The following is a 27,620-nucleotide window of genomic DNA, read 5'->3' on the forward strand; positions in this document are numbered from 1 at the left end:
ATTTGACAAATTTCATCTGCCATGACCATATGTCCTCCTGAAATCTGCCAATAACATACTCACTATTTATTACGTTGCCAACACATCCGCAAACTTTGAATTTTGACTCCCCATACCCAAGTCCAGGTCATTTATATATAACAAGAAAAGCACTGATCCTAATACCCATCGCTGGGGGACCCACTGCAGCGAAGGCAGCGCATTACTGCCAGTGAAGCAATATACCACAGGGCCCAGCGAGGCCTCATCATACACAGAACACATTGACAATGAAATCACAGTCACTCGGCCTTCCAGCAACAGTTCGCGTTTTGTTTAATTCAGTGTGTAACTGCAGGGTCATTGGGATATGAATCAGGAAGTCAGAATGACCGAATGGTCTAAGGTGCTCCGTTCAGGTTGTAATTTTCTCTAGAGGCGTGTGTTTAAATCCCCCTTCTGACATTTTGTCCTTTACTTAGACAGAACGATTTTATTTGGATCTTTTGGAGGTATTTTTTCGGCCCAGTTGATTTATTCCTTCCAGAAAACGAAGCCCACTTCCATCCAAGTTGGTTTGTTTTATTGGTTGTAAGTATGTATTGTGTTGGCAGTCAGCAGAACAGGGCCAGAATCAATCTATTGTGCTTCAAACTTGCAGTTCCACGTCATAAATTATCAGATAGGACCCAAATCATTCCACAGCAATCTCCAGTGGCTTTGGAAGAGGGTTAATGTAAACTACCATATTTAATTCAGGACATAAAGACACACAATTAAAGTCTTTTTTTAGCAATCAATTACCTGTGATCCTTCTAAATATATTTGGGTGTGCCCATGTTAGATACACATGTATTTGTGAGTTGCTAATGTGTTGAATGTAAATGATTTTGCGTCTCTGTTAGTTACTAATATAGTTAGATGTGTCTGTATTATTATTTAATGTATTGGGTCGGGAATGTGTGTCAGTTATAAATGTATTTCTGAGCGCTGCAAATGTCCAGTCCGGCCCCATTCTACCTTCTCATTGTTCCCACTTAGGACACGGCAGACCATCTGTCACATTCGGATTCAACTTTGCTTACATTAACCATGTTGATATTAAGACAATGTGAAGTTTACACGATAACAACTCTTGTTCCACCAGACTCGCTGCTACCACCTAAGCATTCCTCAATCTTTCTGATACAACCTGAGATTTAATTTCCCACTCTGATATCTCCAGAGCATTGGTTACTCTCACTGATAGCTCCTCAGTGTCCCGTACCCTCTTTGATACATTCTGAGCGTCCCTTACTCTCTCTCTCATACCTCCCGATCGCTCATTAACCTCTCTGATACCTCGTGAGTTCCCTTTACCTCTGCAATACCTTCTGAGTGTCCGTTACTCTCTCTGGTATACACTTAGAGCCCTCATACCCACGTGATACTATCTCAGAAACCCTTCACTTCTCTCACAGCCTCTGAGCTCCCCATTGCTCTGGCAATCCCCTCTGAGAAAATCTGAGACTCCCTGATGCCAGCAGCAATGTGTGTTTGGAATGTTGCGGCGCAGGACAATGTGGGCAGAAACGGCTGCCTTTCCATCATGTGTGGGGAAAGTTAAGTAGATCTTGTATGTGAGAAGAGCGCAGAAACATTTTGCCTGGAGCTGCGCCCTTGAGGCAAGTTTTGTGTTGTCGGGTAAACTGCTATAGTGAAAACACAAAATTAAAACAGAAAATGCTGGAAATATTCAATAGCTCAGGCAGCATCTGAAGAGAAATTTTCCTTTTACCAGGACGTCACTGTCCACTTTGAATTATACTTCACGTAACTTATATCTTACAATTTCAACACCTCCGTGCAAGAAACAGTTTGGGCTGAAATGAGGACTTTGCTGATTTGTGCAAATAGAGCGAGGCAGCTAAACAAAACTTCCCACTGCGGATTGGGCAAGGAAAGGACTCAGATACAGGAGTCTTGGATGTGTTGAAAAAGATCTAGTCTTAAATGCAATAACAGTAGAATTCAAAACAATGCGTGTAGAGCACAGACGATTAGCAACCCATCGCCTTAACCCCTCAACCACCTCGCTCCATAAACACAGCTCAGAAAGCTCTTTTATTTCCCTCTTTCTCACTGCAAAGCCCTTGACTCAATGCAAAAGCATTAGGAGAGCCGGCTTTCAATTATCAGTCACCAGTATCAGAAATGTGAAAACATTGGCGGGGTAGCATGACCGTGGTCAAAGGCACTGGGTTTAGGCTCCAGTTTCTTCGAGGGCTGTTGGTTCAAAAGCCACCCCTGCCATAAAATTGCGTCAATTTTTGTTGTTGTCCGAAGAAATGCTCGCTGCAAAGTTCAAAATAAAAAATATATGATGGAGCGAACATTGATCAGGTCAAGCAGCATCTAGTGAGAAATGCACTTCATCAACAATCCCTTATATTAAGCAACATCATGCGTGAAAAATCTGTTCTTTTTTTTCCTTCCTGGAATGTGGGCCTCGCTGGCAATCCCTAATTGTCCTTGAGAAGGTGATGGTGAGCCGCCTTCTTGAACCGCTGCAGTCCGTGTGATGAAGGTACTCCCACAATGCTGTTAGAGAGGGACTTCCAGGATTTTGACCCAGTGACGATGAAGGAACGTTGATATATTTCCAACTCAGGCTTGTGTGCGACTTGGAGGGGTACATGGAGGTGATGGTGTTCCCATGCGCGTGCTGCCCTTGTTCTTCTAGGTGGTAGAGTTCGTGGGTTTGGCAGGTGCTGTTGAAGAAGCCTTGGCGTGTTGCTGCAATGCATCTTGTAGATGGTACACACTGCAGCCGCGGTACACCACTGGTGAAGGGAGTGAATGTTTAAGGTGGTGAATGGGATGCCAATCAAGCGGGCTGCTTTGTCCTGTATGGTGTCGAGCTTTCTGAGTGTTGTTGGAGCTGCACTCATCCAAGCAATTGGAGAATATTCCATCACACACTTGACTTGTGCCTTGTAGATGGTGGAAATGACTTGGGGAGTCAGGAGATGAGCCAATCGCCATAGAATACCCAGCATCTGACTTGCTCTTGTAGCCACAGTTTTCAGCGGCTCCCAGGCATGCCTCAAGCCGGGACCGGCAGCTCTCCACCGGTAGTGGCGGATTAGAGGGTGGGCATCCTGGCTGCTGCTGCTTCTGCCTCTTGCATTCCGAGAGCCCTGGTGGTGGTCCACACCGATCTACCTTCTCTGGATTCGGTGTCACTTGCAAACTGTGGACCTAGTGGTGGAACGCCAGTGTATCTGCATTCACAGTATAATGCTGTGTGTTTGAATCACTGCGGGATCACTGAGCTTTCACAGTGTGCGGTACTGAGTTTATATCAGGGCAGTGTTTGAATGATTGAATATCCAGTTTTGGGGCAATAATTATTTTCCGAATTAAGTGTGCCTTTTCTGTTACTTTTGATTACACTGTCAGTTTTTCTGTTAGAGTGTATTTTTTAAATCTTATATCTGAACAATGTTGAAGGGATGTGCTGCGCTCACTGATTTTAGAATAACTCTCTCACCCACTAGATAGAGATTTCTGATGCGGTAACAGAGAGGGTTGATGAGCGCAATGCAATTGACGTGGTGTACATGGACTTCGAAAAGGTTTTCGACAATGTGACACTTAATAGGCTTGCCAGCAATGTTAAAGCCCATGGAATAAAAGGGACAGTTGTAGCATGGATACGAAACTGATCTAAGTACAGGAAACAGAGAGTTGTGCTGAACTGTTGCTTTTCGGACTTGAGGAAGGTTTACAGTGTTGATCCCGGGCTCAGTACTCAGCTTTTGTTGATATATATTAATGACTTGGGCCTGGGAGTTCAGGGCACAATTTCAAAACTTGCAGCTAATGCAAAATTTGGAAGTACAGTGAACAATGAGGAGGATAGTGGTAGAGTTCATGAGGTCATAGACAGCCTGGAGGAAAGCGCGGACACGTGGAAGATGAAATTTAATGCAGAAAAGTGCGAAGTGATACATACTGGTCGAAAGATTGAGGAGAGGAAATGTAAACTAAAGGGTACAAACATAAAGTGGGTGTATGAAGAGAGAGACCTGGGGGTATATGTGCACAAATCGTTGAAGGTGGCAGAGCAGGTTGAGAAAGCAGTTAACAAATACGCTTACAGGGTCCTGGGCTTCATGAATAGGTCTATAGAGTACAAAAGCATGGAAATTATGATGATCCTGTGGAAAACACTGGCTCGACTCCAACTGGAGTATTGTGTCCAATCCTGGGCACCAAAATTTAGGAAGGATGTGAAGGCCTTAGAGAGGGTGCAGAAAAAGGTGAACGAGAATGATTCCGGGGTGAGGGACTTCAGTGACGTGGATAGACCGGAGAAGCTCAGGTTGTTATCCTTAGCGCAGAGAAGATTGAGTTGAGATTTAATAGAGGTTTTCAAAATCATGAGGGGTCTGGATAGAGTAGAGATAAGCTGTTCCCATTGGCAGAAGTGTCGAGAACCAGAGGACACAGATTGAATATGATTGGCAACAAACCAAAGGCGACTGAAGCACAACCTATTGTTACACAGCGAGTGGTTCGGATTTGGAATTCACTGCCTGAAAAGGTGGTGGAGGCAGTTCAATCATGGCTTTCAAAAGGGAGTTGGCAAAGTATCTGAAGGAAAAAAAATGCAGGGCTACGGGAATGGGCGGGTGCCAGGGACTAGCTCAAGTGTTCTTGCCGAGAGCCGGCACGGCCTCGACGGGCTGAATGGCCTTCTTCCGTGCTGTAATCATTCCATTCTATGATTCTATGAAAGGCGCTATATATATTCAAGTTGTTGTTGCTTTACAGTTTGTTATAATATTCGTAACATGCAAAATCTAAACTTTACAAAACGAAATCCACACAAAATGTCTGGGGCAATTTTTTTGAAGGACATCCATTGCACCTTTGCACTGGGCCGAGTAACACATCTTTCTGTTTATATGTCATTCTTCGGTTTGCTGATAAACGTTTAACTGGCGGCCAGTTCCCGTTAATGGTCACAAGCAGTAACAGACAGACAGAGCGTGTCTGACCGTCCCGAGATGTGCAAAAGGCATCAGTTTAGGACAAATGCATCTAATGACGCTAATTTCTTATTTCTCTTGAAATGCCACTGAATTAACTGACTGGAGGAATTGCTTCAACTCCACCTGATCGACTCGACTCAACCTTGGGCCGAGTGGCAAGTGGTGCAAACAAATTCTGCAACTGAATCATGAACGTTCTTCAAGGAAGGGAAACTGCCCCCTACACTTCCTGTTATACAAGTGGCCCCAGGTCCATTCGAACTTTCATGATGCTTAATCCCCTCTGAGCTGGACTGACGAACCATTTTCAAGAAGGCGGTTCATCGTCTGCTCAGCAGAAAAGTCAATCTGCTGGACGTCCAGCTCTGCCAGACTGCATGTTCTTTCAGTCTTTCCCCTTTTCTGCCCCTTTTGCGGGTTAGATCAGCTCTGGCAATCGATGTAAATGTAGCCCGGCAGCTCCAGCTCTTATTTATTCGAGCATTGTATGGAGCTTTAAACAGTATCGCAGCAAGCAGGAAAACCCGAGAGGATTTCAAGCCCAACGCATTAACCCTTCCTACCATCACAGCTGCAAGCGGCAGGTGCTGCACAGCCGGAGAGCATCGCTGCCTGTATTGCTGTGTTATAATCGTATTTGCATTTATTTACAATTTATTTACGAGCAACATAAGTACAAATATATACACAAAAATCACATTTATAACAAATACAGATGCGCCACAGTACAATTGTAAATAAAACTGTTGCATTCAAATACATAAACACTAACACAAATAAACAAAATATATTTTTATTCAACACAACAACTCACAACTACATTTGTTACTAACGCAGAGCCACCAAAATGTATTTACAACTATCAGAGATAAAAGAACATTTTACTCACTGCGGTTCCTCGGCAAATGTTGCTGTGTCTGTTTTTGCTGTGCTTGTGCTCGGTGTGTAGGAAGGTTTGGCTGGGCCGGGGTATATCGTTTCCCAGGGATGGGCTGTAATACGCTGTCTGAGGCCACATGCACTGCTTTATTATATATAAGTAATGACCTGGACTTGGGTATACAGGGCATAATCTCTAAGATTCTATGATTCTACCGATCCAATGCTTGTTACAGACATTGCATGATTTTCATAGCTTAAGAATCGATGGCAACATAAATCGGGGCACTCTTCTTAGGCAGTGCCTGGGAACCCGAGGATGACTTGCTTCCACGTTAAATATTAATTCTCAGGTGGTTGATGAGTCCAATGCGGGATCTACAGACTCTGTTACAGGTGGGGCAGACGGTGGTTGAAGGGGCGGGTTGGTGGGACGCTTGGGTTAAAATGCGTTCGTTGTGCTTGGCTTCCATTTGCTCCCGGCGAAGTGTCTCGAGGTGTTTGGCGCCTTCCCGGATGCTTCTCCATCACTTTGTGCGGTCTTGGGCCAGGTTGTCAGTGGCGATGTTGCACTTTTTCAAGGAGGCTTTGAGGTTGCCCTTAAAGCATTTCCTGGGGCTCTCTTGCTGTGTCGCAGTTCTGAGTCGAGCATTTGTTTTGCGTGTCTCGTACCGGGAATACGGACTAAATCGTGGTCAAAGCTTCGATGCTGGGGACGCAGGCCTGAGCGAGAACACTGATGGTGGTGCGCCTATCCTGCCAATGGATTTGCAGGATCTTGCAGAGGCAGCGTTGGTGCTTCCACTCCAGTGCTTTGAGTTGCCTGCTGTACATCGTCCATGTCTGGGAGGCATACAGGAGGGCAGGAATCACTACTGCTCTGTAGACCATGAGCTTGGTGCCGGATTTGAGGTCCTGGTCTTCAAACACTCTCTTCCGCAGGCGACCAAAGGCTGCACTGGTAACTGTGTTGGACTTGTCATCGATGTCTGCCCTTATTGACAGTAGGTTCCCGAGGTAAGGAAAGTGGTCCAAGTTGTCCAAGGCCTTGTCCTGGTTTTTGATAATCAGGGTGCAGTACTGTGTGGCGGGTAGGTTGGTAGAGGACCTTCATCTTATGGATGTTTAGTGTAAGGCCCATGCTCTGGTACACTTCGGTGAAAGTGTTGATGATGGTTTGGCGTTCGACCTCCAACTGTATGCAGACGCAAGCATCATCTGGATAATGTAATTAGATGACAGAGAATGGGACGACCTTGCATCTGGACTGGAGGCGATGGAGATTTCACAATTTCCCGTTTGTTCTGTAAATTAGCTTCACTCAAGCGGGGAGCTTACTGAGGGTGAGTTGGAGCATTGCAGCAAGGAAGATCGAGAAGAATGTTGGTGCGATGACACAGCCTTGCTTAACCCCGGTCCATACTTGAATTGGGTCTGTTGTGGAACCATACGTCAGGACCATGGCTTGCATATTGTCGTGAAGCAGGTGGAGGATGGTGACAAACTTTTTAGGGCAGCCGAATTTGAGGAGGACACTCCATAATCCCTCACGGTTGACAGTGTCAAAGGTGTTTGTAGGTCAAAGAAGGCCATGTACAGCAGTTGGTGCTGTTCCCTGCATTTCTCTTGTAATTGAGGCACGGTGAAGGTCATTTCCATTGTGCTCTTTAGTGGGCGGAATCCGCATTGCGACTCCGGGAGGAGCTCTTCAGCCACTGGGGAGAAGGCAATTGAGGAGGATTCTTGTGATGACTTTCCCTGGGGCAGACCGCAGGGAAACTCCTCTGTAATTACCGCAATCGGATTTGTCACCTTTCTTGAAGATGGTCATAATTACGGCATCTCTGAGATCCCCTGGCATGCACTCCTCCTTCCAGATAAGAGAAAGTAGTTCATGAATTCACAGCAGTAGTGCTTCTCTGCCATGCTTTAGTACCTCGTCAGGGATTCCATCTGCTCCTGTGCCTTTTTTGTTCTTCAGTTGTCGGATGGCCTTTTCAACCTCTTGCCGGCCTGGGGTTGTGATTAGGTGGTGGCGGGGAGCATGCTGCGGGATGGAGTTGAGTACACTTGCATCGAAGACAGATTCTTAGTTAAGGAGATCTTTGAAGTGCTCCTTCCAGCGGGATTTCACTGCCTCTCTGTTCCTGATGAGTGCCTCGCCATTCTTGGCCCACAGTGGGGTAGGAGCTTGAGTGCTTGGTCCGTACGTGGTCTTGACTGCACTAAAGAATCCACGCACGTCATGGTTGTTGGTTAGCTGCTGGATCTCCTGTGATTTATCGACCCACCATCTGTTCTTTTTGTCGCTAGTTTTATGTTGCACCTCGGCCTTCAGGCGGCTGTAGAGTTGCTTTCTTGCTTTCAAGTTCTGTTCCTGTTTCCAGATCAGGCATGCCTTGTGCTTGTGGCTTATTAGCTCCTGGATCTCCTGGTCATTCTCGTCGAACCAGTCTTGGTTTTCCGGGTCGAGTGACCGAGCATCTCTTTACAGGTGCTTATTATGGAGGTCTTTATTGCAGACCAGGCACTGTGGGCACTCTGTGCCTCTGAATCACTGGGAGTCGTCAGGTTGATTGTGAGTTGCTGGCTGAATAGGGCTTTCTTAGCAGGGTCGTTGAGTGCTCCAGCGTTGATTTTCTTGTGGCATTGCTTCTGTTGCTGCCGCTGTTCTGTGGCTACGTTGATGGAGATGACAGAGTGGATTAGGCAGTGGATTGTCCAGCAATCGTCAGCTCCTGTCATGGCGCAGGTGACGCTGTCATCCTTGTGGTCCCTCGCTCGGATGATGACATAGTCCAGCAGATGGCAGTGCTTTGAGCGAGCATGTTTCCATGAAGCCTTGCACTTGACGCTCTGATGGAACAAGGTGTTGGTTACGTTCTAAGCATTTCATCAGGAGGAGGCTACCTTGGAGTTGGCTTTCCCTGTTCCCTATCTGCCGATCGCACCTCCACAGAGGTCTGTGTCCTTTTCAACTCTGGCATTGAAGTCACCAAGGAGGATCAGCTTGTCGCCCGTTGGGACTCGGGACTGGAGTAGACTTCCTCTTTGGTCTCGTCGGTGACTTCCAGTGTTGGGACGTATGCACTGATGACTGCAGCGCACTGGTTCTGGGCTAAGGTGAGCCGTAGAGTCATCAGGCGTTCGTTTATTACACCAGGGGAGACTCTGAGACGTTCAACTAGCTCATTTTTTATGGTGAAGCCTATCCCATGGAGGCGGCATTCTTCTTCAGATTTGCCTTTCCAGAAGAAGGTTTAACCACCACCTTGCTCCTTGAGCTGGCCTTCCCCTGCATGCTAGGTCTCGATTAGGGTGGCGACATCTATGTCTAAGTGGCTGAGTTCGCTGACAACGATACCTGTACAGCATTCCGGGTTGTCGCTGTTGGGGTTGGCCATGAGGATCCCGATGTTCCAGGTCCCGAACTTCATTTTAAATGTTGGAAGATGCCTGTGCGTGAATTCTTCTAACGTGCGGTGGCCGTTTCACTCCAGCTATCACACGGGCTTGACAGAACAAGGTCTTGGTGCAATTGCAAGGGGATCAAAGATGATTGCAGACCAGGCTCTGCTACATCGGCCTAGCACACACAGCACACATGTAGGATCTTTATAGACATACAAACTTCGCTTATTGGGTTGAAATTTGGTCAGAGGTCACAGCCTCCCCCACCCCCATGCGCTCCTGCCATTTGCGAGGGAGTTTTTCAGGTTTAATTTACAGACTAGTTGAGTTGGTAATCAGGGGCGATGGAACCCTCAGTGTCCCCGGGTGAGACAGGGGTGAATCTGCCCGGGCCCGACCCTGAATGTGCGAATGTGGCAGAAAACACAAAGGGTGGTGGAGGAGATGGGTGGTGCTATGAACTGACAGCAAACCCCCTCCACAAGCAAAATTTGTCTCCGCCACAGAATCGAATGTCACTTCCGGGGCGATTGTTGCATCACTTGCTGCCTCCATGTCTTCTCACTGCCTTTGCTGATTCATTGTCCAAATCTGAGGCATCGCGCCAAACTAATGCAGAAACTCTGCTGCTGCCCAGGGCTGGGCTCCTGCTGTCCCGATACATTACTGTCCTAACAGTTCATTAACTGACTGAGTGGAGCAGTGTGGCACTTTAGAAGACAGGTAGAGAAGACAAAATCAGAGCTATTTCGGCCTCAAGTGCTCTGGTTATCAAGAATGGCTAACACATGGTTTGATTATGGATACCTCTTGAGTGCACTTGCTTCCACCAGCTGGCTCGTTGTTCTAGGGGTATGATTCTCGCTTCGGGTTTATTGGTTGGAACTTGAGAGAAGTCCCGGATTCAAATCCCGGGCGAGCCCTCGTTTTGTTCCCGGCTTTTGAACTTGAACTGCCGTTGAAAATTCAGAAAGCATGTTCCCAAATCAATCCGGGTGAAGCGCAAGGGTGTTTGCAAATATTCTGGAATAAAGGCACCTCAACGACGTACACTTTATGTCAACGAGTTTTGCTGGAATTTGAATTTGCATTGGATGGACAGAAGTGGTGTTAAAGGCTGTCTGATTGGATGTGGCTGGCCATGAAATCATACACTGGCTGAACGGCAATGCGGCCAGTGGATTGTTGCTCTAGTGTTGTGATTCTCGGTAAGGCGTTTCACTGACTGATATGCGAGAAGGCTTAGGTTCAAATCCCAAATGAGCGCAATATTGTAGTGAAAAGCCGGCAGTTTATGGCGCAACATAACAAATCTCGCCTCGTGCGTGCTGCAACATTGATGTATTAACAATGATGCACGCATTTAATGCTTCATTGCTATGACTCGAGCTGCCTGTAATTTCAGGCTCCATAATCATATTTGATAGGAAGCTGCCATACAGCGATTCTGCTTTGTCAAAAGTTGAACACGAAATGAAAAAGTTCTCGTTCCCTCCGGGTTTCCATAGCTACCCAGCTTCCTGTTCTGTACACAGGGGTGGTGGATGAATGAGACTTGGTGCGAGTTAGGACTCGGGCAGCCAGGATGATCTCAGATTTACGGAGGATATAACGTGGGAGACCGGCCAGGCGTGCATTGTAATTGTCAAGTCTAGAGTTAAGAAAGGCATGGATGAGCTTTTTAGCAGCAGATGAGCCGAGGCAGGGATGGAGTCGGGCGATGTCCCGGAGGTGGAAACAGGCAGTCTTGGTGATGGAGCACATATGTTGTCAGAAGCGCCTCTCGGGGTCAAATATGTCACCAAGTTTGTGAATAGTATGCTTCAACCTCAGACAGTTACGAGTGAGAGAGGGATAGAGTTGATGGTGAGGGAATGGAGTTTGTGGCGGGGTCTGGAATCAATGGCTTTGGTCTTCCGCATAAACCATTAGAAGAAATATCCACTCAACCAGTACTGGATTATGTAGAAGCAGAATGACAAAACAGAGGCAGTGGGGGGGGGGGGGGGTGTAGAGCGGCAGTGGTGAGGTAGAACTGGGTATCAGCATATATGTGGAAACTGACGCTGTGGTTTCGGATGATGTCGCCAAGGGGAAGCTTATTGATGAGCAACAGAAGGGGACCAAGCATAGATCCTTGGGCTCACTAGAGATAATAGTGCCGGAGCTGGAGGATAAGCCATTGTAGATGATACTATGGATACGACTGAATAGATAAGAATGGAACCAGGCGTGTGCAGTCCCATCCAGCTGGACGGCGGCCTGGAGGTGCTGGAGAAGCATGGTGAACTATGTCAAATGCTATAGCGAGTTCGAGAAGGGTGAAGAGGGATCGTTTATCTTCTGTCACAGTCGCATAGGATGTCAATTGTGACTTTGATAAGATCAATTTCCGTACTGTGGTGGGGCAGAAACGTGATTGGGGGATAAAAGCATGAAGTTCCGGTATAGATGGACACGGAATTGGGAGGCGACAGCATGTTAATGGATTTGAAGAGGAAAGGGAGGGTGGAGATGGGGCGGTAGTTTGCACGGTTGCTAAAACAGCAGTGAAAATATAAGTAATAATAAAAAAGCATCGTTTGGAATGAAATGAGTCATTGTGAGTAATGAGACCGAATGAGCATTGGCATGAACTTAATGTTAAATAAACTCCGTTCTTTTCTCTGTTGGACATTTTAATCGAATTGTGTAGAGCGACCGCAATCAAACCTGAGAATACTTTAGTAATCAGCTTTGCATTGACTGGGAACCGAAGCCCGGGTCTCTGCGTTGCAGGCGAGAATGCTACCCCTGAAACACCAATGCTCACCTTACCTTACGTTTCAATTCTCCAGTCGCATTCGTGTTTCTGTTAATGAAAGAATAAAAGGCAAATCAAAATACTGCACAGTTCTCCAGGTGTGGTCTCACCAAGACCCTGTACAATTGTAGCAAAGTTTCAGGGAGGGAGCAGAGGCTGAGGCTGACCTGTATCCCGTGGGAACAGAACACAATATTCCTGCTGTTTATTTTCATTATCCTGCAGGATATTCCATACACTTAATATCGGAGGGTTTAGTTTATTGCAATGATCGCTGCGGCTCTTTTCAACTTTAAGAATTTGCTGCAAATTAAATATCACCAAACCAACGAAATGGTTATGTAACAATCAGTGCAGCGTCAGATATTTCTGAATTCAGCATGGCCAATTGGTTAAAGGCAATGCAGAAAGCATTTCACGGTTCTGCCTCGGGAAGTTCAAAGCTTGTTATATTTAAATATTAATAAATCCAATTTGATAGAAAAGTTTAAAGCCTTGGTTGATCTTAGCTCTGATTACCCTAAAGAGTGAAGAGAGTTAATAGAAAAATCCTACAGAATCTCAAGTCCAAAGTCGCATTTTCCTCCCAAGCATGCTGCACTTATCTCATGGCACGGCTCAAATTACTGATACATACCTCGAATGAAAAACATTGGTCGGACTGTGTGTTAGAGCAGGGACGTGGCAATAATTGGACAGCTCGTGCAGAGAGCCGGCACGGGAAGGATTGGCCCAATGATTTTCATCACCACATTAAGAATTATATGATTGTATTACTCCAAGCATTGAAAGGTTTTCTACCAGCGGCTCATTGCTCCAGTGGTATGATGCTTGCTTGAAAAGAATCTTTAGTCAAACATCAACAATTTCCTCACCCTGGAGACATTGCAGAAGTCTTCAAATCAGTAATTGTTAGAAAATCAGCGCAGAGCCTAATTCCATTGTATCGCAAGAAACTCACGAGCTTATTTTTAACAGCGGGAATTCAGTCCCAGATGTGCAGAAACTGCGACGTAAATATGAAAATCCGTCTATTCCCAGAAGCCAGCTCCACAGTTTCCATATTGTCAATCTGGGAGCACAGGCAGAAGAGACGGTAAGGACGACTTTATTAATCGTTGTTTCTATCCTTTGGTAGCTAAAATATTGAAATAAAAGGGATTTTCGGACGACCCTCTTTGGATAATAAAGGTAGATCGAGGTTGGTGAGAGGTTAAGGTGATGGATTGTTCATCCAGTTGGAAGACACTTGGCCTGAAAATTTTACAGTAACCAAGTAAGACAATCTTACCTCTCGCTGTGTAAGATTCTCTCACTTTCTCGAACTAATGCTTCACCCAGTTCTAATGGAACAGAGATCTCGGATTACAGATAGATCTTTCCCCGCTTCCTTCCTTCCTTCCATTCCATTGCCTGCCGCGTTTCCTACATTACAACAGTGAATATACTTTAAAAGTACTTCATTGGCTGCAATGCACTTTGGAACGTCCGGTGGCCATGAAACGCGTGGCGGAATTTTGAATCTTTCTGTCTTTCCTTGTTCGCACTTTCCTGCCTTATTGGGCAAGGAGCCTGATTTTGATGTTAACTCTGTGATCAAAAGCTTATCAGTTCCAGTCCTAACCTCGGCTTTTTGCACATTTATTAAAATCTATTTGATTGAAACTATCCAACATATAATAACATCGTCCATTTAAAGCCAGTGAGTTATAACAGTCGTTTCAATGGTGAGGGGAATCTTTAGAGGAACAACTCCTGCGACATCAGAAATAGAATCAGTGCCCAGCTCTGCTGTTCGGGGCAACATAGAAACATAGAAGATAGGAGCAGGAGTAGGCCATTCGGCCCTTCGAGCCTGCTCCGCCACTCAATGAGATCATGGCTGATCATCCAAATTCAGTACCCTGTCCCTGCCTTCTCCCCATATCCCTTGATCCCTTTAGCCTTAAGAAATATATCCAACTCTTTCTTGAATATACATAATGAACTGGGCTCCACCGCCCTCTGTGGCAGAGAATTCCACAGGTTCACCACTCTCTGGGTGAAGAAATTCCTCCTCATTTCAGTTCTAAATGGCTTACCCCTTATCCTTAGACTATGACCCCTGTTTCTGGACTCCCCGGCCATCAGAAACATCCTTCCTGCATCTAGTCTGTCCAGGCCTGACAGAATTTTATAGGTTTCGATGAGATCCCCTCTCAATCTTCTAAACTCCAGTGAGTATAAGCCCAATCGACACAATCTCTCCTCGTACGTCATTCCTGCCATCCCATGTATCAGCCTGGTGAATCTTCGCTGCACTCCTTCCATGGCAAGTACGTCCTTCCTCAGGTAAGGCGACGAAAACTGCACACAATACTCAAGGTGCGGTCTCACCAAGGCCCTGTACAACTGCAGCAAGACAACCTTTTTCTTGTACTCGAACCCTCTTGCTACGAAGGCCAACATAACATTTGCCTTCTTAACCGCCTGCTGCACCTGCAAGCTTACCTTCAGCGACTGGTGCACAAGAACACCCAGGTCTCTTTGCACTTCCCCTTCTCCCAATCTATTGCCATGCAAATAATAATCTGCCTTCCTGTTTTTGCCACCAAAGTGGATAACCTCACATTTATCCACATTATAGTGCATTTGCCATGTTTCTGCCCAATCATCCAACCTGTACAAATCGTACTGGAATTTCACGACATCCTCCTCACAGCATACCCTCCCACCCAGCTTTGTGTCGTCTGCAAATTTGGAGATATTACATCCAATTCCCTCGTCCAGATCATTAATATATATTGTGAACAGCTGGGGCCCTAGGACCGATCCTGCCGGTACCCCACTAGTCACTGCCTGCCACTCGGAAAATGACCCGTTTATTTCAACTCTTTGCTTTCTGTCCGCCAACCAGTTCTCTATCCAAATCAATACCAAGGCAATCCTCGCCTCGTCCTGTTTCATTTTCACATCGATGGGAGAAGCTGAGAGCGATCTCCAATCTACACTGGCTTTACACCGCTTGAAAGATTGACAGGAAAAGCAAATGATGAGGAATCATAGAATCATAGAAAGTTACAGCACGGAATGAGGCCATTTTGGCCATTCGTGTCCACGACGGCCAACAAAGAGCTATCCAGCCTAGGAAGCTGGAAAAATGGTTTACTTTATCATTTGAAAATTCATTTAATTTCTTATTTTTATTGATTTTAGATGAGCGCAGTTTTCTGATTGGCACCAAGTCTGTACAATTAATTTCTGTTAAACTTTATTTTGCTCCCACTCTTCATAAAGAACAATGTGTCCCTCGCCATGGGCCTTCAAAAACCTTTCAATTATGGCCAACCTCCTGTAATCGCTGCGTTCATCCACTAGCGCCCTTTTCATTTGTCTGTTAATTGGTTCAATGGCATACTTCAAAAGACCTGTTAAGATTAAGGCGGAATGCTTTCGATCTAACTGCACCACGCCAGCCAGCCAAAGTTTCACATTCCAACCCTCATTGGCAGCTAGGTGATGCTGCCCATCGTTCACGCATCACAACAGTTTTGGGAAAAGCGCCAACCAGCAAGACAATAAAATCCAGTCCTTCAGTTAACAAGCCCACTATCACAAGATTCCCCAAGAAAATTTTGTGAACAATCGGGCCACTGTCCTTGTCTGTCGAGCAGTCCCACAGATCTAAAGGTATCGACTGGTTCTAAGGCACTAATGTAAATTGGTGCGAATGGGTCCTGTGCCCAAACCAGCGGTGGTAGCAGATCAAACGTAACATCGTAAGCAGCTGAAAGTGAATGTTGGATTAGACAACACCGCAGGAAAGTGACAATGAAATGGAAGGAGGAAAGTAATGGAGGGCTGGTGATTGTGAAAGGATGATAATGTTGGCGGGTTTGTATTATGGAGCATCAACACAGGTATGTGAGAGCGCAGGGTTTTGAAGGAATAAATAGGTTTTCATCACCAATAAGACACATTTCTTCAGGTGGTAAATACTGATGTGTCCCAGCGGTCTATCAGAGAACAGACAATATAAAGCCAGCTGTGCTGTAATAAGGATTCGAACCGTGGTTGCTGTGGTTAGAACGCAGTATCACCAGTCACTTTACGATAACAGCGGCACACATCAGTTGCGGGGTGTTTGCTCTCACCACAGCATAGTTGCGCACGGCATGGATAGGTTTGCTGCTAAATATGAATAAAATGCAATTGTTGTTTACAGCTGTTTCAGTCATAGGAACATAGAAACAGGTGGTGGCCATTTAACCATCGAGCCTGCTCCGCCATTCAATTACATCATGTCGTAACTCCATCTACCTGCTCTGATTCCATAAATCTTCATATCCTTGCCTAACAAAAATCTATCAACCTCAATTTAGAAATTGTCAATTGACCCCCGGCCTCAAAAGCCTTTTGTAGGAGAGAGTTCCGGATTCCCACTACCCTCTGTCTGAAGAAGCCCTTCCTTACATTATCTCTGAACGTGATAGCTTTAATTTTATGGTTATTTCCCATTCTGCTGGACCCTCCCACCAGAGGAAATAGTTTCTCTCTCTCTCTCACACTTATTTGACTGCAGCTCTAACCGAAGTCCACATCCCAGGACATTAACTGTTCCTCTGATCCTATCCCACTAATTTATATTTTGAGCCCGTGCCTCTTTCCCTGATGATGCTTTGCGCCCTGTCTCTGCATTTGGATTTGTTGTAGATCACTGGCAGCTGGCGGCAAAAGCGAGCGGGATATGGGCGCTCACAGGGAATGCTGCTTCTCATGGCTGCCTCACCCCCCGCGGGAGCTAGCGGGGGTTTGAAAGCATTCATGTGTGACACAGTTAGGATTTAAGAAGTGTTGTCTCAACGTACCAACATATGAAGGAAGCGCCTCTTTATGGGGGTTTTGGAGACACAACATGATTTGGGGAACTCGCCTGACTCCAGATCATAAGACGACGTGTCTGGGTTGCGGCTAAATTTTTTTACCAGATTGTGTGTGAATAACTCGAAACCCCTCACAATAAACACTGTCACTTTTCACTGTTTAGCGGACGAGTTTCTCGGAGTGATGTGCCTGATCCTCTCATTCATTCGTTTGTACAAACCTCGGGAAAGGACGGAGGTGGAAATGATTTACAGGGAAATTATCAAAACATATCTTCAAGTCTCGCGTTCACCCATAAAGAAGCTCAAACTTACGGATTCAGAATCTTTGAGTGTAATCGGCTCTGTGGGTCAATGGATAGCGCGTTGGCCTTCTAATTAATGGTGGGAAGGTTGTGGGTTGGAGTCCCGCCAGAGTCGCTGTACAGTCAGGATTTAGTGATGAACTTTTGCAGCAAAACCACAACTCGTTCATTGATGTCCTTCAAGGAATGGAAATCGCAAATGAGTCCGTTTGAATTGTGATTAATTAACATGTCAGCTTCAATCTGCGCACCTCATGTCAGCTTCAATCTGCGCACCTCATGTCAGCTTCAATTTGCGCACCTCATGTCAGCTTCAACCTGCGCACCTCATGTAAGCTTCAATCTGCGCACTTGCTGGAAAATTTTTCTTTACTCCACGAGTGTTGTGTCGACAAACCCTGTGCCTTCTGTCCTCTGGAGCTCAAACATTCTCTGGAGAAAAGAGAATCCGACCTTCTGGAACGGTAAAAAGCCATCATTTGAACCTGGGAACCTCTCCCATTCATACTTCAGATGAGGGACTGTCAAAATTGGCCGGTTTCACGCCAGATTCAGAATATAAAAAGTGTCGCCCAGATAATTAAAAGACCTTTGTAGGATTTAAACCTTCAATCTTCTGATAACTGTTTCGGTGCCAATCTCAGAGGAAGGAAGAAGGAAGAGAGGGTTCTCAGTCTCCGATTCGCGATCTCATCTCCACTTTCATTCAAGGTGGGTTGAGAAATTTCTTGGAATATTTTAATTTTAACAAGATATGAGCAATGCAGGGGCAGAGACCAGCAACACCAGTGCAATTTCCACGAAAATGCATTGCAAGTAAGATTCAGTGAAATGCTTGGAAAGTGCATCAGCATCAAACGTGTAATACAGTAACGACGAGGATTAGATTCGTACCCACGCGTGCAGAGCAGAATGGATTAGCAGTCCATCGCCTTAACCACTCGTCCACGTCGTCTCACCAATGTACGGCTTTCAGACATTCCATTTCTTGCTTTTTACATCTAATAAGAACGACCCTGAAAGAAATTCAACTTCACCGCTTATCCTGCCCGTGCACACAGATCTACAATGTTGAAAATGTACAATCAGCTTAATGAAAGCAACAGGCCTTCCGTTACTTCAGATGAGGGACTGTCAAAAATGGCCGGTTTCACGCCAGATTCAGAATATAAAAAGTGTCGCCCAGATAATTAAAAGACCTTTGTAGGACTTGAACCTTCAAATATCTGAAGAATTTGCAACCGAAGTCAGACGCCTTATCCATTAGTCTATGCGGCCGCTGATGCCGCTGACTCTCTTTTTATGGGGTGAATTGTGAGCAGGTTCAAGGAAACAGCTCGAAAAAAGAAGTGGATTGAGGAAAAGATAAAAATATTTCAACTGTATTAACAGGTCCTCTGTGAGCTGGATTCGCACCAGCGCAGTGAAACTCAATGCAAATGGGAAATGACATCGGCGGCTCGTTGGTCTAGGAGTATGATTCTCGCTTTGGGCATTTCACGATTAAAATGCGAGAGGTCCCGGGTTCAAATCCCGGACGAGCCCTGGCACATTTTCTTAAACTCAACAACTCGGTCATCAAAGCTGAAATCGCTCTGCTTCTTAAAAAACGGCATGATCCGAGATTGTGAGCTCTGCCATTTCAAACAGACACAGAATGATCCGGGACTGTGAGCACTCCTGGTTCAAACAGACCCAGATTGATTCGCAACTGACCACGACCACGCCCATTATAGACAGGCCTGTTTTTCAAAGCTTATGAAATCCATGGCAACATCAATCGGGCTGTTTCTAAATCGATGCCCGGTTTAATCTTGGACGCCAAGTTGAAAGTTTACTCCATTATCATTTTTCCCATTATCTCCGTCATTTTACTCCAGCCAAATGAACTGAGTTTAGGTGTCAGCCGTGGCTCAGCGGCAGCATACTCAAGCCTCACTCCAGAGACTTGAGTGCATAATCCAGGCTGACACTCCAGGGCAGTACTGAGGTAGTGCTGCACTGTCGGCAGTGCCGTCCTTCTAGTAAGATGTTAAACTGGGGCTTCAGATCCCATGAGCGAATGCTGAAAAGAACGAGGATTTCTCGCGCATTATTTATCTCTCAACCAAAGACCCAAAAACAGAAAATCTCGTCTTTAAGTTTGATAAATATTTTTGAAATTCCAAAGGAGAAATTTATGTTCCTGTTCCCTAATCATTTGCCTCTGTTGCCGCTAGTCTTTTCATTCGGTGCCAATCTCAAAGGAAGGAAGAAGGGGTTCTCAATCTCCGATTCACGATCTCATCTCCACTTTCATTCAAGGTGGGTTGAGAAATTTCTTGGAATATTTTAATTTTAACAAGATATGAGCAATGCAGGGGCACAGACCAGCAACACCAGTGCAATTTTCACGAAATTGTATTTCAAGTAAGATTCAGTGAAATGCTTGGAAAGTGCATCAGCATCAAACGTGTAATACAGTAACGACGACGATGGGATTCGAACCCACGCGTGCAGAGCACAATGGATTAGCAGTCCATCGCCTTAACCTCTCGGCCACCTCGTCTCACCAATACACTGTTTTCAGATATTCCATTTCTTGCTTTTTACATCTAATTAGAACAACCCTGAAAGAAATTCAACTTCACCGCTTATCCTGCCCGTGCACACAGATCTACAATGTTGAAAATGTACAATCAGCTTAATGTAAGCAACAGGCCTTCCGTTACTTCAGATGAGGGACTGTCAAAAATGGCCGGTTTCACGCCAGATTCAGAATATAAAAAGTGTCGCCCAGATAATTAAAAGACCTTTGTAGGACTTGAACCTTCAATCTTCTGATAACTGAAGAATTTGCAACAGAAGTCAGATGCCTAATCCATTAGTCTATGCGGCCGCTGATGCCGCTGAATCTCTTTTAATGGGGCGAATTGTGAGCAGGTTCAAGGAAACTGCTCGAAAAAAGAAGTGGATTGAGGAAAAGATAAAAATATTTCAACTGTATTAACAGGTTCTCTGTGAGCGGGATTCGCACCAGCGCAGTGAAACTCAATGCAAATGGGAAATGACATCGGCGGCTCGTTGGTCTAGGGGTATGATTCTCGCTTTGGGCATTTCACGATTAAAATGCGAGAGGTCCCGGGTTCAAATCCCGGACGAGCCCTGGCACATTTTGTTAAACTCAACAACTCGGTCATCAAAGCTGAAATCGCTCTGCTTCTAAAAAAACGGCATGATCCGAGATTGTGAGCTCTGCCATTTCAAAGAGACACAGAATGATCCGGGGCTGTGAGCACTCGCGATTTAAACAGACCCAGAATGATTCGCAACTGACCGCGACACCGCCCATTTTCGACAGGCCTGATTTTCAAAGCTTATGAAATATATGGCAACATAAATCGGGCTGTTTCTAAAACGATGCCCGGTTTAATCTTGGACACCAAGTTGAAAATTTACTCCATTATCATTTTTCCCATTATCTCCTTCATTTTACTCCAGCCAAATGAACTGAGTTTAGGTGTCAGCCGTGGCTCAGCGGCAGCATACTCAAGCCTCACTCCAGAGACTTGAGTGCATAATCCAGGCTGACACTCCAGGGCAGTACTGAGGTAGTGCTGCACTGTCGGCAGTGCCGTCCTTCTAGTAAGATGTTAAACTGGGGCTTCAGATCCCATGAGCGAATGCTGAAAAGAACGAGGATTTCTCGCGCATTATTTATCTCTCAACCAAAGACCCAAAAACAGAAAATCTCGTCTTTAAGTTTGATAAATATTTTTGAAATTCCAAAGGAGAAAGTTATGTTCCTGTTCCCTAATCATTTGCCTCTGTTGCCGCTAGTCTTTTCATTCGGTGCCAATCTCAAAGGAAGGAAGAAGGGGTTCTCAATCTCCGATTCACGATCTCATCTCCACTTTCATTCAAGGTGGGTTGAGAAATTTCTTGGAATATTTTAATTTTAACAAGATATGAGCAATGCAGGGGCACAGACCAGCAACACCAGTGCAATTTTCACGAAATTGTATTTCAAGTAAGATTCAGTGAAATGCTTGGAAAGTGCATCAGCATCAAACGTGTAATACAGTAACGACGAGGATGGGATTCGAACCCACGCGTGCAGAGCACAATGGATTAGCAGTCCATCGCTTTAACCTCTCGGCCACCTCGTCTCACCAATATACTGCTTTCAGATATTCCATTTCTTGCTTTTTACATCTAATTAGAACTACCCTGAAAGAAATTCAACTTCACCGCTTATCCTGCCCGTGCACACAGATCTACAATGTTGAAAATGTACAATCAGCTTAATGTAAGCAACAGGCCTTCCGTTACTTCAGATGAGGGACTGTCAAAAATGGCCGGTTTCACGCCAGATTCAGAATATAAAAAGTGTCGCCCAGATAATTAAAAGACCTTTGTAGGACTTGAACCTTTAATCTTCTGATAACTGAAGAATTTGCAACAGAAGTCAGATGCCTAATCCATTAGTCTATGCGGCCGCTGATGCCGCTGAATCTCTTTTTATGGGGCGAATTGTGAGCAGGTTCAAGGAAACTGCTCGAAAAAAGAAGTGGATTGACGAAAAGATAAAAATATTTCAACTGTATTAACAGGTCCTCTGTGAGCTGGATTCGCACCAGCGCAGTGAAACTCAATGCAAATGGGAAATGACATCGGCGGCTCGTTGGTCTACGGGTATGATTCTCGCTTTGGGCATTTCACGATTAAAATGCGAGAGGTCCCGGGTTCAAATCCCGGACGAGCCCTGGCACATTTTGTTAAACTCAACAACTCGGTCATCAAAGCTGAAATCGCTCTGCTTCTAAAAAAACGGCATGATCCGAGATTGTGAGCTCTGCCATTTCAAACAGACACAGAATGATCCGGGGCTGTGAGCACTCGCGGTTTAAACAGACCCAGAATGATTCGCAACTGACCGCGACCCCGCCCATTTTCGACAGGCCTGATTTTCAAAGCTTATGAAATCTATGGCAACATAAATCGGGCTGTTTCTAAAACGATGCCCGGTTTAATCTTGGACACCAAGTTGAAAATTTACTCCATTATCATTTTTCCCATTATCTCCGTCATTTTACTCCAGCCAAATGAACTGAGTTTAGGTGTCAGCCGTGGCTCAGCGGCAGCATACTCAAGCCTCACTCCAGAGACTTGAGTGCATAATCCAGGCTGACACTCCAGGGCAGTACTGAGGTAGTGCTGCACTGTCGGCAGTGCCGTCCTTCTAGTAAGATGTTAAACTGGGGCTTCAGATCCCATGAGCGAATGCTGAAAAGAACGAGGATTTCTCGCGCATTATTTATCTCTCAACCAAAGACCCAAAAACAGAAAATCTCGTCTTTAAGTTTGATAAATATTTTTGAAATTCCAAAGGAGAAATTTATGTTCCTGTTCCCTAATCATTTGCCTCTGTTGCCGCTAGTCTTTTCATTCGGTGCCAATCTCAAAGGAAGGAAGATAGGGGTTCTCAATCTCCGATTCACGATCTCATCTCCACTTTCATTCAAGGTGGGTTGAGAAATTTCTTGGAATATTTTAATTTTAACAAGATATGAGCAATGCAGGGGCACAGACCAGCAACACCAGTGCAATTTTCACGAAATTGTATTTCAAGTAAGATTCAGTGAAATGCTTGGAAAGTGCATCAGCATCAAACGTGTAATACAGTAACGACGACGATGGGATTCGAACCCACGCGTGCAGAGCACAATGGATTAGCAGTCCATCGCCTTAACCTCTCGGCCACCTCGTCTCACCAATACACTGCTTTCAGATATTCCATTTCTTGCTTTTTACATCTAATTAGAACTACCCTGAAAGAAATTCAACTTCACCGCTTATCCTGCCCGTGCACACAGATCTACAATGTTGAAAATGTACAATCAGCTTAATGTAAGCAACAGGCCTTCCGTTACTTCAGATGAGGGACTGTCAAAAATGGCCGGTTTCACGCCAGATTCAGAATATAAAAAGTGTCGCCCAGATAATTAAAAGACCTTTGTAGGACTTGAACCTTCAATCTTCTGATAACTGAAGAATTTGCAACAGAAGTCAGATGCCTAATCCATTAGTCTATGCGGCCGCTGATGCCGCTGAATCTCTTTTAATGGGGCGAATTGTGAGCAGGTTCAAGGAAACTGCTCGAAAAAAGAAGTGGATTGAGGAAAAGATAAAAATATTTCAACTGTATTAACAGGTCCTCTGTGAGCTGGATTCGCACCAGCGCAGTGAAACTCAATGCAAATGGGAAATGACATCGGCGGCTCGTTGGTCTAGGGGTATGATTCTCGCTTTGGGCATTTCACGATTAAAATGCGAGAGGTCCCGGGTTCAAATCCCGGACGAGCCCTGGCACATTTTGTTAAACTCAACAACTCGGTCATCAAAGCTGAAATCGCTCTGCTTCTAAAAAAACGGCATGATCCGAGATTGTGAGCTCTGCCATTTCAAAGAGACACAGAATGATCCGGGGCTGTGAGCACTCGCGGTTTAAACAGACCCAGAATGATTCGCAACTGACCGCGACACCGCCCATTTTCGACAGGCCTGATTTTCAAAGCTTATGAAATATATGGCAACATAAATCGGGCTGTTTCTAAAACGATGCCCGGTTTAATCTTGGACACCAAGTTGAAAATTTACTCCATTATCATTTTTCCCATTATCTCCTTCATTTTACTCCAGCCAAATGAACTGAGTTTAGGTGTCAGCCGTGGCTCAGCGGCAGCATACTCAAGCCTCACTCCAGAGACTTGAGTGCATAATCCAGGCTGACACTCCAGGGCAGTACTGAGGTAGTGCTGCACTGTCGGCAGTGCCGTCCTTCTAGTAAGATGTTAAACTGGGGCTTCAGATCCCATGAGCGAATGCTGAAAAGAACGAGGATTTCTCGCGCATTATTTATCTCTCAACCAAAGACCCAAAAACAGAAAATCTCGTCTTTAAGTTTGATAAATATTTTTGAAATTCCAAAGGAGAAACTTATGTTCCTGTTCCCTAATCATTTGCCTCTGTTGCCGCTAAGTCTTTTCATTCGGTGCCAATCTCAAAGGAAGGGAGGGTTCTCAATCTCCGATTCACGATCTCATCTCCACTTTCATTCAAGGTGGGTTGAGAAATTTCTTGGAATATTTTAATTTTAACAAGATATGAGCAATGCAGGGGCACAGACCAGCAACACCAGTGCAATTTTCACGAAATTGTATTTCAAGTAAGATTCAGTGAAATGCTTGGAAAGTGCATCAGCATCAAACGTGCAATACAGTAACGACGAGAATGGGATTCGAACCCACGCGTGCAGAGCACAATGGATTAGTAGTCCATCGCCTTAACCTCTCGGCCACCTCGTCTCACCAATATACTGCTTTCAGATATTCCATTTCTTGCTTTTTACATCTAATTAGAACTACCCTGAAAGAAATTCAACTTCACCGCTTATCCTGCCCGTGCACACAGATCTACAATGTTGAAAATGTACAATCAGCTTAATGTAAGCAACAGGCCTTCCGTTACTTCAGATGAGGGACTGTCAAAAATGGCCGGTTTCACGCCAGATTCAGAATATAAAAAGTGTCGCCCAGATAATTAAAAGACCTTTGTAGGACTTGAACCTTTAATCTTCTGATAACTGAAGAATTTGCAACAGAAGTCAGATGCCTAATCCATTAGTCTATGCGGCCGCTGATGCCGCTGAATCTCTTTTTATGGGGCGAATTGTGAGCAGGTTCAAGGAAACTGCTCGAAAAAAGAAGTGGATTGACGAAAAGATAAAAATATTTCAACTGTATTAACAGGTCCTCTGTGAGCTGGATTCGCACCAGCGCAGTGAAACTCAATGCAAATGGGAAATGACATCGGCGGCTCGTTGGTCTACGGGTATGATTCTCGCTTTGGGCATTTCACGATTAAAATGCGAGAGGTCCCGGGTTCAAATCCCGGACGAGCCCTGGCACATTTTGTTAAACTCAACAACTCGGTCATCAAAGCTGAAATCGCTCTGCTTCTAAAAAAACGGCATGATCCGAGATTGTGAGCTCTGCCATTTCAAAGAGACACAGAATGATCCGGGGCTGTGAGCACTCGCGGTTTAAACAGACCCAGAATGATTCGCAACTGACCGCGACACCGCCCATTTTCGACAGGCCTGATTTTCAAAGCTTATGAAATATATGGCAACATAAATCGGGCTGTTTCTAAAACGATGCCCGGTTTAATCTTGGACACCAAGTTGAAAATTTACTCCATTATCATTTTTCCCATTATCTCCTTCATTTTACTCCAGCCAAATGAACTGAGTTTAGGTGTCAGCCGTGGCTCAGCGGCAGCATACTCAAGCCTCACTCCAGAGACTTGAGTGCATAATCCAGGCTGACACTCCAGGGCAGTACTGAGGTAGTGCTGCACTGTCGGCAGTGCCGTCCTTCTAGTAAGATGTTAAACTGGGGCTTCAGATCCCATGAGCGAATGCTGAAAAGAACGAGGATTTCTCGCGCATTATTTATCTCTCAACCAAAGACCCAAAAACAGAAAATCTCGTCTTTAAGTTTGATAAATATTTTTGAAATTCCAAAGGAGAAACTTATGTTCCTGTTCCCTAATCATTTGCCTCTGTTGCCGCTAGTCTTTTCATTCGGTGCCAATCTCAAAGGAAGGGAGGGTTCTCAATCTCCGATTCACGATCTCATCTCCACTTTCATTCAAGGTGGGTTGAGAAATTTCTTGGAATATTTTAATTTTAACAAGATATGAGCAATGCAGGGGCACAGACCAGCAACACCAGTGCAATTTTCACGAAATTGTATTTCAAGTAAGATTCAGTGAAATGCTTGGAAAGTGCATCAGCATCAAACGTGCAATACAGTAACGACGAGAATGGGATTCGAACCCACGCGTGCAGAGCACAATGGATTAGTAGTCCATCGCCTTAACCTCTCGGCCACCTCGTCTCACCAATATACTGCTTTCAGATATTCCATTTCTTGCTTTTTCCATCTAATTAGAACTACCCTGAAAGAAATTCAACTTCACCGCTTATCCTGCCCGTGCACACAGATCTACAATGTTGAAAATGTACAATCAGCTTAATGTAAGCAACAGGCCTTCCGTTACTTCAGATGAGGGACTGTCAAAAATGGCCGGTTTCACGCCAGATTCAGAATATAAAAAGTGTCGCCCAGATAATTAAAAGACCTTTGTAGGACTTGAACCTTTAATCTTCTGATAACTGAAGAATTTGCAACAGAAGTCAGATGCCTAATCCATTAGTCTATGCGGCCGCTGATGCCGCTGAATCTCTTTTTATGGGGCGAATTGTGAGCAGGTTCAAGGAAACTGCTCGAAAAAAGAAGTGGATTGAGGAAAAGATAAAAATATTTCAACTGTATTAACAGGTCCTCTGTGAGCTGGATTCGCACCAGCGCAGTGAAACTCAATGCAAATGGGAACTGACATCGGCGGCTCGTTGGTCTAGGGGTATGATTCTCGCTTTGGGCATTTCACGATTAAAATGCGAGAGGTCCCGGGTTCAAATCCCGGACGAGCCCTGGCACATTTTGTTAAACTCAACAACTCGGTCATCAAAGCTGAAATCGCTCTGCTTCTGAAAAAACGGCATGATCCGAGATTGTGAGCTCTGCCATTTCAAACAGACACAGAATGATCCGGGGCTGTGAGCACTCGCGGTGTAAACAGACCCAGAATGATTCGCAACTGACCGCGACCCCGCCCATTTTCGACAGGCCTGATTTTCAAAGCTTATGAAATCTATGGCAACATAAATCGGGCTGTTTCTAAAACGATGCCCGGTTTAATCTTGGACACCAAGTTGAAAATTTACTCCATTATCATTTTTCCCATTATCTCCGTCATTTTACTCCAGCCAAATGAACTGAGTTTAGGTGTCAGCCGTGGCTCAGCGGCAGCATACTCAAGCCTCACTCCAGAGACTTGAGTGCATAATCCAGGCTGACACTCCAGGGCAGTACTGAGGTAGTGCTGCACTGTCGGCAGTGCCGTCCTTCTAGTAAGATGTTAAACTGGGGCTTCAGATCCCATGAGCGAATGCTGAAAAGAACGAGGATTTCTCGCGCATTATTTATCTCTCAACCAAAGACCCAAAAACATAAAATCTCGTCTTTAAGTTTGATAAATATTTTTGAAATTCCAAAGGAGAAATTTATGTTCCTGTTCCCTAATCATTTGCCTCTGTTGCCGCTAGTCTTTTCATTCGGTGCCAATCTCAAAGGAAGGAAGAAGGGGTTCTCAATCTCCGATTCACGATCTCATCTCCACTTTCATTCAAGGTGGGTTGAGAAATTTCTTGGAATATTTTAATTTTAACAAGATA

The 27,620-nt window shown here is 45.1% G+C and overlaps 7 non-coding genes across 7 annotated transcripts; 2 read left to right on the top strand and 5 right to left on the bottom strand.

Annotated features, from left to right (window-relative positions):
* Positions 1–19,744: 19,744 nt before the first annotated feature.
* On the bottom strand, positions 19,745–19,826 carry trnas-gcu (transfer RNA serine (anticodon GCU)). Its single transcript has one exon. It is a non-coding gene; the product is annotated as a tRNA-Ser (tRNA).
* A 1,518-nt stretch (positions 19,827–21,344) lies between these two features.
* On the bottom strand, positions 21,345–21,426 carry trnas-gcu (transfer RNA serine (anticodon GCU)). Its single transcript has one exon. It is a non-coding gene; the product is annotated as a tRNA-Ser (tRNA).
* A 1,519-nt stretch (positions 21,427–22,945) lies between these two features.
* Positions 22,946–23,027, bottom strand: trnas-gcu (transfer RNA serine (anticodon GCU)). The gene has a single exon. It is a non-coding gene; the product is annotated as a tRNA-Ser (tRNA).
* A 509-nt stretch (positions 23,028–23,536) lies between these two features.
* Positions 23,537–23,624, top strand: trnap-ugg (transfer RNA proline (anticodon UGG)). The gene is given in 2 exon segments: positions 23,537–23,572; positions 23,589–23,624. It is a non-coding gene; the product is annotated as a tRNA-Pro (tRNA).
* Positions 23,625–24,542: 918 nt separating this feature from the next.
* On the bottom strand, positions 24,543–24,624 carry trnas-acu (transfer RNA serine (anticodon ACU)). The gene has a single exon. It is a non-coding gene; the product is annotated as a tRNA-Ser (tRNA).
* Positions 24,625–26,138: 1,514 nt separating this feature from the next.
* On the bottom strand, positions 26,139–26,220 carry trnas-acu (transfer RNA serine (anticodon ACU)). The gene has a single exon. It is a non-coding gene; the product is annotated as a tRNA-Ser (tRNA).
* Positions 26,221–26,729: 509 nt separating this feature from the next.
* On the top strand, positions 26,730–26,817 carry trnap-ugg (transfer RNA proline (anticodon UGG)). Its single transcript is given in 2 exon segments — positions 26,730–26,765; positions 26,782–26,817. It is a non-coding gene; the product is annotated as a tRNA-Pro (tRNA).
* The last annotated feature ends 803 nt before the right edge of the window (positions 26,818–27,620 follow it).

This window comes from Somniosus microcephalus, unplaced genomic scaffold (assembly GCF_052327205.1).
Source record: "Somniosus microcephalus isolate GS21.2 unplaced genomic scaffold, FLI_Smic_1.0 unresolved_chr1, whole genome shotgun sequence".
In the NCBI taxonomy this organism is placed as follows: domain Eukaryota; kingdom Metazoa; phylum Chordata; class Chondrichthyes; order Squaliformes; family Somniosidae; genus Somniosus; species Somniosus microcephalus.